General features: G+C 43.0%; 1 long non-coding RNA gene across 2 annotated transcripts; it reads right to left on the bottom strand.

The window, feature by feature from the left end:
- Positions 1-3046: 3046 nt before the first annotated feature.
- On the bottom strand, positions 3047-8889 carry LOC125612951. 2 transcript variants are annotated; one of them, XR_007343433.1, is made up of 4 exons: positions 8645-8889; positions 8436-8537; positions 7163-7324; positions 3047-3807 (listed from the first exon to the last, which is right to left on the bottom strand). It is a non-coding gene; the product is annotated as an uncharacterized LOC125612951 (long non-coding RNA). The 2 variants fall into 2 exon arrangements; XR_007343432.1 differs by having other exon boundaries at positions 8436-8889.
- Between the last annotated feature and the right edge of the window lie 3416 nt (positions 8890-12305).

Below are 12305 nucleotides of genomic sequence, written 5' to 3'. Positions count from 1 at the left end.
CTTTGGGGCCATCATAAAGTCAAAACTATCATAAGTTGAACCATCATAAACTGGGGATCTTCTATAATGATGTGGGGCATTTTAAAAGTATCAATACCTGGGCCTCATCACTTATTAATTAAATCTGAATTTTTGGCTGTAGGTCCTAGGCATCATAATTATTTAAAAGTTCCCTAGACTAATGGTCAGTCAGGATTGAAAATGACTGATCTGGGCATTTTACAGATGGAAAATGGCCCAGAGAGGGGTTAGAACTTTCCCCAAGTCATGCAGCAAATGAGAGAAAGTACTGATTAGAACCCAGGTCTCTCTCAGTCTGTCAGCTGTATGCTCAGAGATATATATGGCTAAGAAAGACATTCAGCTCTGGGTGGTCAGTGTCACCCAAGGAAGAGCACCATGTCCTGGAAATACCCATCACCCTATAGTAGCTCAAGCACCTAAGTGACCCCAGTACTATTGATCTGGAAGCCACATTTTAATTAGCAAGAGGACAGCCTCCTTTTATTTCACCTCCTTCTTTTTGAACCCCAGTGTCCATCCATCAGGGGACAACTTACATTTTCCAGTCTCTGCACAGAGTGAGGTCATGGAAATTAGCATCATTAGCAAGGGATCCTAAGGGTTGTAAATGAATGACAGGTAGGTTAAGCCTGTCTTCTGCCCAGACTGGAAGTGTTCTGAGGGTAGTCCAGAGTCTCCTTCTCTTGTATCTCCGGTTTGGGGCTACAGACAGACAAGATGTGAAGTGTGCTCAAGACTATGCTTGGTCCTGGACAAGTCATTTCCTTGCAGGAATCTCATCTGAAAATGGAAATGATGAGATGCTCACCTCCCGGGATGCCACTCGGGTTAAGTGTGACTTTGGAAGGAAAAGCCCCAATCCAGAAGAGAAGTGTAACACATAGTTTACTATCTCAATTTCCATAGAGATGATTCAACAGGATGCATTGAACTCTCACTATCTGGGTTCCAATTCAAGCTGCATCATTTTGTAGATCTTTGGCAAGATACTTAACTTTTTGGCATTTTTTACCCTCTTCTGCACAGTAACTATATGTACCACAAATGGTTGCTGTGAAGGTTCAAATGGAAAACACATTCAAAGTACTTAGCACTGTGCTGGGCACACGGTAAGCCACCCATAAGCATTAGCTCTTATTATTGTTGCTGTTATTATTATTGGTTCTGCTGATGTCTGGCCTCCTTTGCAGTTAGCACTGTAAATATTAGGAGTTCTGTTCCCAGTGCTGGGAGGGCCTTGCACTGAACTCTCCACATTAGGAACCAGGTGTGTGCTTGTTTGGGAGACAGTTGCAAAGTGTGGCTATGAGCTAGAGAGAGTGAGCTCCATTCTTATCACCCCTAACAGGTCCAAGTGCCCAGGGTACCTACAATGGTGTCCCTCAGAGAGCAGGAAAGCATCGCCTCTGTTGCCCCATGGAAATGATCCATGCCTCTAAAAGGACACTCGGAACATTCCAGTGCAATTATCATCTTACAGTGCAGGCAAGGCTCCAGAGGCCAGGGCCAGGCCTTTTTACCTGCATGTCCCTTTTGAATCCTGGGAAACAGTTGGCACTCAATAATCTTCAATGGATGAAAGGATGAGTGAGCAAATGATTCATTCCAGAAATTTTTTGTTGAATTTAATAATCCTCTGAATTTTATGATTTTTACTGGAATTGAGCCATGTGGGTCCTGGAGTGACAGTATACCAGCTCTTCACTAACAAAGAGCAGGGACCCACTCAATTTGGGACAGGCAGCCCTTTCCAGGATGAGGGCTCTTTGGGAAAGGAAGGGAGCCTGCAGGAAAAAGCTTTCTGTCTGCAAAACTCTCCAACTCCATGTAGGAACCCAGGAACTTTCTCTAGAAACCTTGAAAACAGGGTTTAGAAACCGGATGGGGACTCATAGGGGAAAGAAGTCAGTAGGAAGCCTTGGATTGACTCTTTCCAGAGAGAGTCCAGAATCAGGAGTCTCTGGACTCCAGAACATCTGGTTAGAGCTTAAAAGACAGAGTGAATGTTGCCATGTGGCTTTGTCAGTCCTTTATTGTCACATGCAATCTTAGATTTCCACTAAACTGCAGTTTAAGACTTCATCATAGTGGTATCCCTACTCCCGCAGTGGTGTTGAGTTTCAGTTCATTTATTTCCCCAAAGTGGGCAATGGAAGTTCCCTCAGGACTGCTTTAGATGGTCTCCATGTCACGCAAATGGGGAAAGCAAACCATACACACCGCACATTGCCAGCAGTGTCGATGGGTAGGTATGCAATCGCTTTTGGAGTGCTTTGGGAGCACACCATGTTGTAAATGAAGAGAAACTTGTGAGTTTTGAATGAACAGTTAGCTTATCTTGGTAAAAGAATTTTGTCTACCTCCATGTCTCCTTCAAAAGAACAGAAGGTCAGACAACTTAAAATAGACCCGTGAGTGCCAAAGGTCGGCAAGTAATCAAAATGTGCTAAACTTGGTCTTCTATTTCACTGTGCACTGAGCATGAGTAAAATAAATGGACTCAAGAAATGTTTAGATGGAAGTAGACATCTCTCTGACCCTAAGGGCCACTGGGGATTTGTGATAGAGAGAGGGACCCTTGAAATAGCTCCACCTCTGTGAAATTAGCTCCAGGCTCCTTAGTCATTTTTAGATCCCTATCTCCATCCCATGATACAAACGCTCTCCCTGGTCCATAATAATTCTCAGTATTTATTTGGTGACTGTCCATTGTGACAGAGAAGTGACTCATAATGGACAGATTGTCTGGAAGGATAAGGAGAAGCTTTCCTCAGGGCTGGAGAACTAGATTCTGTGAGCCTGTCAGCCCCACCTGTTCTTATATAGCCCACAAGCTAAGAATGGCTTTTACATCTTGAAATAGTTGGAAAAATCAGGATGATAATAATTATGTTTCATGACAGGTGAAAATCATATTAGATTGAGATCTCAGTGTCCATAAATAAAGCTTTATTGGAGCACAGTTACACTGTTCCTTTACATCTTCTCGATGACTCCTTTCACAAGAGACCAGATGGCTCAGTATAAAATCTTTATTATTAGACCTTTTAGAGTAAAAATTTGCCAACACCTGTCCTAAACCTTTAAAATATGTGAAAAGCTAGAAGAGTGTGAGGAAACTGCTTAATAATAAGAGTGACTTCAGCCTCGCTACCATAACAAATTACCTTAGACTGGGTGAGATAAACAATAGAATGTATATTCTCACAGTTCTGAAGTCCAAGATCAAGGTCCCAGCAGATCCAGAATCTGGTGAGGACTCACAGCCTGGTTTGCAGATGGCTGTCTTCTTGATATATCTTCACATAGCAGAGAGCAGAACAAAAGCAAGCTCTCGTGTCTCCTCTTATAAGAGCACTAACTCATGACCAGAGTTAAACCTCATTATCTCCCAAAAGCACTATCTCCAGACACTATCACACTGGAGATGAGTATGTTTACATATGAATTTTAGGGCCACATATTCTGACCACAGCACAGAGTTATCCATAGATGATATATGTAGCCTCAAGAAGAGCATTTCCTCTCACCTGTTTCTAACAGATGTGTTCCAAAGTTCCAGTCATTAGGACAGGGAGTGGCAAATGATTTGAAAACCCTGCCCAGCCCTGAGATGAGTCCAGAGTTTATGACTCAGACACGCTGCATGTCAGAAGGCGCCAAGGTGACTCTGGTCCCGGGGTCTGTCACATTACACTCTCCTACTCCTCCAGTCCTGTAGGAAGCTTTCCTGGTTCCAAAAAGCTGGAAGAGCTCCTGAAGGTCATTCATCTCTCCACCTAGCTAGAGACACAGGGGTTGGAGATTAAAATCTTATTTAATAAACCCAAGTGATGGCAATTGCTGCCAAGAGAAAAGTTATTTCCTGATTCACCAAGTCTCAGAGCTTTGATCTGAGTCACTCTTCAAACATGAAGATGACATTGCAGTTGCAGATGATTTTCTGAGGACTTATCTCTATTATAACACCTTGACCTATTTCCTATTTGAAGCCTTGTGGCCTGATGTACCCCAAGTTCTGGCCTTCCATTTCAAATGTTTCTATTAGTTATCTTAATGGCAATACTTTCACTTTGGGATCAACATAGGTCTAATACTGAGTGAGGACAATCCATGTCCTGGGTATAGACATGGAGTTTGCTCTTTAAAACTATTCTATTAGTAAAGATCAATTGACATAAACAAAGAAGGTTTAGCCATAGAAGGAATCAAATACAAAACTGAACACTTCCCTGGGGAGCACAGAGTAACCCCAGGGATTCAAAATAACTGGAGGACAGGCTGAAATAGTTAGCAGTCTTTCTGTCATCCCACAAGGTGTATGAGTCAGGTTTTACTATAACAATGCCATGTAACAAACAATCCCAACATCTTGGTGGATTAACAAAAAGCATACATTTCATACTCAAAGGTTAACTGCAGTTTAACTGGTTCTCTGCAAGACTTGATCTGAACTCCATAAACTAAACTGTACTCATGCTTTGGAATATTTCTGATCTGTGTCTTCACTCTGTGCTAGGCCATGTTATTCTCATAATGTAGACCAGAAACTCCAAGAAGACTGACAGAAATTCACCATGCCTCTTAAATTCTCAGATTGGAATTTGCACTATGTCACTTCTGCCCACATCTGATTGATCAAAACAATCCATATGATTGAGCTCAAAGTCAAAGAGATGGGGAACTATACCAGAGCCGTGGAGAAGCCACAGAAGGCAAAGAAGGAGGGAAGAATTATAGACAGATGCTGGACTCCAACACAGGAGGTAACCTAACATCCTTTTATTCCACAAGCTTTGCTGAAACTCTTTAAGCAAGTCAAGGCCCCTTTCCTGCCTCACATAGTAGAGCTCAGAGATTGCAAAGCAATCTTAGTCTGATGATGGAAGACAGAGGTTGATACAGACCATTGTTCTGTACACCACTTTTCCCATCTATCCCTGGAGATTGGGAGGTTTGGGGAGTTGGGTCCTCTATTCTCCAGAACTTAAGAGAGCAAAACAAAGAAGCTCACACGGACACATTTTCTCTCACCACCATGTTCTTGAAAGACTGTGCAGCTGGTTAGCTCTGGTTAATTTTCTTCCAGTTCACTGAGATGGTATTTTTCACCCCACCCCTTTAGCATATGATAGGTTACTTCTGAATAGGTAGGATAATGATTAACAACAACAACAAAAAAAAAAAGAGAGTGAGATCCTTTTTGTGTGTGCTTAACTCTTGGCTATTTGCAAAATCATTTGCTCACATTATCTGACAACTAGCCTGTGGGGCAAGAAACCAAAGAGAAGATAGGCACTATGTTAAGAGTGCCGAAATGAAACCTCAGAAACGACAAGCAATGTGCTCAAGTACACCAGGTAGTTATGGAAGGCCTAGACCTGGAGTTAAGATTTCCTAACCCCTTCCTCAGTACTTCTTTCTTCTCCTGCCCTAGGAGGAAGAACAGTGGGAACACAGGGAGCAGGAAGCCATTGATTCTCTCCTGCCCAGTCCAGGAGGCTTCAGGGGAGAAGAGGGTGTCAAAAAATATCAGCATGGGAAGAACAGATGAATTCTAGATAGGGCAGAGGGGTGGGAAGGAAAGGGAGGAGGCAGGGGATTAGCAAGGATGGTGGAATATGATAGACATCATTAAACAAAGTACGTGTATGAAGACACGAATGTGGTGTCAAAATACTTTATATACAGAGGTATGAAAAATTGTGGTATATGTGTAATAAGAATTTTAATGCATTCTGCTGTCATTTATTTTATTTTAAATCAATAAAAAAAACTATCGGAAGGAAGCTGGAAGGATGAGGGGAAAGTGCTTTCATGCCTTCACACAAAATGAGATCCTCTACATCCCTCACCTCTACCCCTGCTCACCCAGCCAATAGAGCCACGAGCTGCCTGCAGGACCCTCCCTGACCAACTCTCCATTTCCCATCTGACCCCCAAAGGTCTCTTTTCCATGCAACCCCAAGACCATCTGCTCAAAACCCTCCAATGGCTCCCCATGATGCTCAAAATAAATTTTAAAACCTTTGCCATGATCTACAAGTCCTTCTGGCTTAGTCCCGTGCTTCCTCTCCCGCCCTCATCTCTCACCTCCTCTCTCCAGTCTCACTCTTCTCCAGACACTCCCACCTCCCCTCCACCCCTCCCTGTGGGTGTAGCAAGCATCCTTCCCTCTCAGGGTCTTTGCACCTTCATTTCATTCTGTCTGGAATGCCATTTCTCCACATAGACCTCTGGTTTGCTTTCTCACTATACTCAGTTCTCCGCCCAATTGTGCCCTCTTCAGAGGGGTCTGAATACCCTATCTAAAATTGCACATCCCATTGCTCTTGATGCTTCCACTTGGCTAGTCTTCACAGTATTGGTTTTTGATGATATATTCTACATGAAAATATTTTCTTGCTTATTTTCTGTCTCCCCATTGGAATGGGAGCTCCAGGAGGACAAGGACCTAGTTTACTGCATTATCTAACAGCTCCCTAAAGCACGAAGGGCATATGGCAAATATTCAGCAAATATTTGTTGAATGAATGGAATAGGTGAATGAATGAGCTCCAACTCTTTCTCCCTTCACCCACAACCTGTCTTGCCACCTTATCCAGGGTAGAGGCCAGACTTCCTCAGGACTGTCTATGGGCTCCATACAGCCTTCAGGAACAGCTGAGCTCCCCAAACATCAGTGATGACAACTCAACCCCATTTCAGCCTTCCCAGGGGCTGTGCTGGCACTGCTGTGTGATCAGCAGTCTGGGTCAGAGCTCAAGGAAGTCAAATAAGGGATCAGGGTGAGGCAGCACCTTGTATCTCAAAGCAGAGATTTGGGGACTGGTGATCTGAGTTTTCTTGAATCAGTTTCCTATTTGGCTTTAGTCCCTCTTACTAAGAGACCACATTAACTCTGAGGGTTCTTCTGAGCACAGGAAGGACATAGCCTCACTTTGTCCCAGACCCATCCCATAAAAAGCAAATGAATGGCCCATCTTGGTCACCACTGGCAGTAGGAAAAAGATCTCCACCCCCAAAGCCAGTCTTGGTTCCCTCTCCATTATGGTCTATTATGCAATTACTTAACAGAAGCTGAACCCCAGCATAGAATTTTAAACTCAAAAGGAAACACATGTCAAATGGTCCTTACCTCTATCCAGCTGTCAAGGTGTCTATCTCCAAGAAGAAGTAAAGTGCCCTTCCTATATTGTATAGAAACACCAATCACGTGACCTTGGCTGTCCATCAAAGGTTTCGCTTTTCAAAAGCTTCAGGATCCTCATCCACAAATGGAATACATCCCCGCAGGCCACTGGGAAGAAGCCAGAGATATGAGTGTGATTCTCCTGTCAGTCTCTAGCTCTCTGTGGGACAGGGTAAGTTAGCTCTTTCTACTTTTGTTTCCTCTGTCATAAAAATGAGAAAGCTAGATCATTACAAAGTTTCTGCTAGCTCCAAAATGTCCATAAAATGTCATCAGATTATTCAATGCATTGGGTAACCCTGCCAAAGATTTTATTTCTTATGCAATGAAATATATAATTACATATATTGCATTTTGGCAAATACACGTGTGATAACACTCTTCAACATCATGTGACAATGTGTGTCCCATATAATAAAAGCAATCCCTTCTGAACACACATCGGATACTTAATTTGATTTGGAGATAAATACAGCGTAGAGGTGGCCAATTCTCTCATGGTTGGAGTGTTTTAGACATCAATTGCCTTGTAAAATGGGTTTGGAGGCCACTTATAGCAACCAGACTGATTAAAGAGGAGTAAGATGCCATCTCAACTGTTTTTCCTTTCCTGATGCCTACACTGGTCTAGATGTGAGAGCAGGACATGATTGACCTTGAAGGGGAGTAGTGACAAGTTCACCACCACAATTCCCCTTCCTGCCTAGACCAAGAACAGGCTTGGCTTGCCTTGGCAGCAGATCAGGAGCTGACAAAGGAAGAGCTTTACAGCATCAAATCTACAGCATCAAATATATGGGCAGGGGCTCAGTCTTTTGCTCCCTGCACAGAGCTAGTAGTCGATGAATATTCATGGAAGGGCGAGAGGGAGAAGGAAGGGGCAATAAGACATTCCTGAGATCCTAGAGGGGTCGAACTGGGGGAGGGGGCAAGATGACCTCTTACTAGAGACATTGCCAAGAGAAGTCGGGCATTCAGTGGGGACTAGGAATTTTTAAAATCCATGTTAACCCCAAGGGTCTAACTAAACCAGGAAAAATGAGCATAAAATGGAGAGCAGAGGGAAGTAAGACAGTTTCTCTTTCTCATTTTGGTCCAGAGACGGGAAGGAACATGGTGCTGGCTGGTCCACCTTCAGCTGGGTGTCTCTCTCCTCCAGAATAGGGACTTTAGGAGGCAGATTTACAACTGAGACTGAGCCATTGGTGAAACAACTCACAGGATGGGAGAAACATGGGGTACACTGTAGGCAGCATCACAGATGACCCAAGGTTTGGCCTCTACTGATTTCCTAGGGTTGCCATCATAGTATCCGTGTGACCTAAAACAACAGAAATTATCTTCACATAGTTCTGGAAGCTAGAAGTCCCAAATCAGGATGACAGCCAGGTCATGCTCCCTTTGAAAGATCCAGGGAAGAATCCTCACTTGCATCTTCCTGGTTTATGAGGATTGGGTTGTTAACAATCCTCAGCAGCTGTTGGTTTACAGCACATCTCTCCAACCTCGGCCTGTGTATCACTCCAGTCCTTGCTTCTTTCTGTCTTCATATGGCCTTCTCTAGGTATCTGTTTCTCTTCCCAAATTTCCATTTTCCTATAAAGATCATTAGGTGAACAGATAAAAAAAATGTGGCATATACACACAATGGAATATTACTCAGCAATAAAAGAGAATAAAATCATGGCATTTGCAGGTAAATGGATGGGGTTAGAGAAGATAATGCTAAGTGAAGTCAGCCAATCCAAAAAAACCAAATGCCAAATGTTTTCTTTGATATAAGGTGACTGATTCATAGTGGGATAGGGAGGGGGAGCATGGGAGGAATAGACGAACACTAGATAAGGCAGAAGGACGAGAAGCGAAGGGAAGGGGCATGGGGTTATTAATGATGGTGGAATGTGATGATCATTACTATCCAAAGTACATGTATGAAGACACGAATTGGTGTGACTATGTATACAGAGATATGAAAAATTGTGCTGTATATATGTTATAAGAATTATAATGCATTCTGCTGTCATATATAAATTTAAAAACTAAATTAAATTAAAAATTTTTAAAAAGGTACCAGTTATAAAATTAGGATTCACTGTGATCCATATGACCTCATCATAAGAAAACTAACTTCTCTGTGGAGACCCTGTTTACAAATAAGGTCATATTTTGAGGCTCTGGATGGACATGAAAAATTGGGGACCCTTGCTAAATCCAGTACACCCTCTAAGGATTCTAATGGAACATTCTCTGTGTGGAATCATGACTGGGTCTTATAGCCTAGGCTCCCCTCTGAAATATCTGCCCTCTGGGGGGCTCTCCCACCCTTTCTGCTGCTAATATGCTGACTCAGGAGGGTACTGCACTCCTTTAAAAATCTCTCTCAGCCGAGCATGGTGACACACACCTGTAGAATCCCAGTGGCTCAAGAGACTGAGGCAGGATGATCACAAGTTCAAAGCCAGCCTCAGCAACTTAGCAAGGCCCTAAGCAATTTAGTGAGACTATCTCACAATATTATTATAAAAAAGGGCTGGGGATGTGGCCCAGGGATTGAGTGCCCCTGGGTTCAATCCCTAGTACCAAAAAATAAAAATAAAAATATCTCCACTGTCCCCTCACATGCATACACACACACACACACACACACCAGAGTTACAGAGAGGCAATCTGATGTCTCTCTCAGATTCAGAGGGAAGGTCCCGACTTGCTCTTGCCCAGCTCCATAGAGCACCCACCCCATAAGACTCCTACCTCCCACAGTGACGGCAAGAATGTAAAGATGCCTAAAGTCATGGGAACCCAAGAGAAGAACCACTAAAGCTATCATCCCTGCTCCCCCCTCACTGGAGGCTCTAACCAGTCCCAAAGAGTGTCCTGGCCCTGGCCATCTCCACACAGGGGTGCAGTTTCATTCCTGTCTCCACAGACAATCTAGTTAACTTCCAGAGGGGTTCACCAGTCTCGTGTGTGTGTGTGTGTGTGTGTGTGTGTGTGTGTGGACTGCTTATGCCTGAGGGGTGGAAAGGGAGAGAGTGGACCTCTCCCTCCCTCCAGTAGCCAGTGGAATGCTGCTCTGCCAGTTCCATGTGATTAATCTGAATTGCCTCTTCACTGAGGGATGAACAGGCCTTAGAAAGCCAGCTAATGTAAGATAATGGTTCCAACAAAATGCAGCTTATGAAAGGGACCATAAAAGAAAGTGGGGTTAATGGTTAATGATTACATTGCTGAAAATCTAGAAAGCAGCTCCCAAGCCCAACACATTTCAACTAAGAAAATCTGCCAGGCCCCTCCTGTGTCCACACATCTCCTAACAACCCTAGGAGACAAACCAGCAGGCATCACTGTCCCCTCTGCACAGATCGGGGCACAGGTCCTTGGAGATCCTGATATGAACTAACAGGAAGCAGCTCCTTCAGTGGCATCCAAAGAGCCCTTTGTTTTACAGACAGGAAAAATGAGATCCAAAAGAAAAGGGGATGTATTGGAACAAGGTCACACAGCTGGGGAGGTGCCAAGTCAGAACTCAAACTCAGGTTTTTCTGGCTCAAAGTTCACGTCTCTTGACACACGAGGAGGTGGTTTTGTAGCGTCCTGGATTCCCATCATTATAGGATGCTGACTCTTACAAAGGGTCATCACAATTCTGGCCTAGCCTCCTTCCCATGACCTCCTCCTGGGCCACACAGAGAACTGTCACAACAAGATCTGTAGCTCCGTGGGTCTTCTCTTGCTTCACCCTTGATGGGCACTTCAGGCACTGAGACTTGGCAGGTCCATGAAGGAAGTATAGGGGACCCCATGACGAAAGCATTCCTCTTTGCTACATGACCAGGCTGTGTTCTCAAACTGGGTCAGAGTATTTGTTATTTTGCATCAACTCTGAATGCTGAATAGCGAGAAAAAGTGGGACACTTTGAAACTGGTCTTCCTCAGTGCCAACAAAGTGCCATTATTGTAACTTCATTTGTGTGGTACAAATGAGAAGGAGATAAATGTCGTGTTCCAGCCAGAGTCTATTAGTGGCTATCAACTGCGACACAGGAAGATGTGCAATCTGGCCGAGTTAGAAAAGGAGAAGAAGAGCTCGACACCCAAGATCTGAGACGTTGCACTCCTTCTGCCTGGGATTTCTGAATTGTAAAGCAAAATAAAAATGAATATAATGAATTATACACCTACAGCCAGTTTCCTATACTTTTTGTTTCCAAATTAAGTACTAATTCTGGCTGAGAAGTTTTGCATGTATCTCTCAACCCCTACAGGCTTTCATTTTTTCATTTATAACCAACCAGCTTGCTACACCATTTGTGTGAAAACTAAATAAGAAAATGAATCAAAAATTATAATAATTCCACAAATGTTATCAATGTGCATTACACATCATATACAGCTATGAACAATTAGGCACCTAAGCGATTTAAATGCATGTTATATGTGTATCATCCAAAGCATGATATACTTAACCCTTTCATTTTTTTTATGTCACATGTCTGTATGATAATCCTGGGAGATATGATAGGAGACAAGGGAATATTTAAAAGTTTCTTGTTTTTTTAATGAATTTTCACAAGTATATGGCCTACTATGTCCTATAGAGACATACTTGAGGAGTTTTTTCAGCAAATTCACTCAACCAACAGCAATCCACATCAGTAATTAGATTATCAACCCCTCAGAAATCTCCTAGTTCTCCCTCCTACTGATTACCACCCTCTCTTCCCCAAAAGCAATCACAATGCTGACTTTTCATGTCAGATTGTGCTTGAACTTTCATAAGTGGAATCATATAGTATATACTCTTTTGGGTTTGGCTTCTTTCAGCATCCTGTTGTCGAAATTCATCCATCCTGTTCACTAGCTCACTTGTTTTTATTGTATAATATCTCTTTATATGAAAATTCCTTTGTTCTATCATTCATTGTCATGTGGGTTGTTTTCAGTTGGGGGCCTGATACAAATAATGCTGCTCAGAACATCCTTGTAAATATCTCTAAGGAAATGTTTATAGATTTTCATTGAATGGAGAAAAGAATACCTGGTTATAGAGTAGCTTTATCAGGTGTTAGAAAACCACTCTCCAAAATGA

This window comes from Marmota marmota, unplaced genomic scaffold (assembly GCF_001458135.2).
Source record: "Marmota marmota marmota unplaced genomic scaffold, marMar, whole genome shotgun sequence".
NCBI classification, from domain to species: Eukaryota; Metazoa; Chordata; class Mammalia; order Rodentia; family Sciuridae; genus Marmota; species Marmota marmota.
Note: the sequence above shows the minus strand (reverse complement) of the source record. Positions and strands in the feature narration are given on the sequence as shown.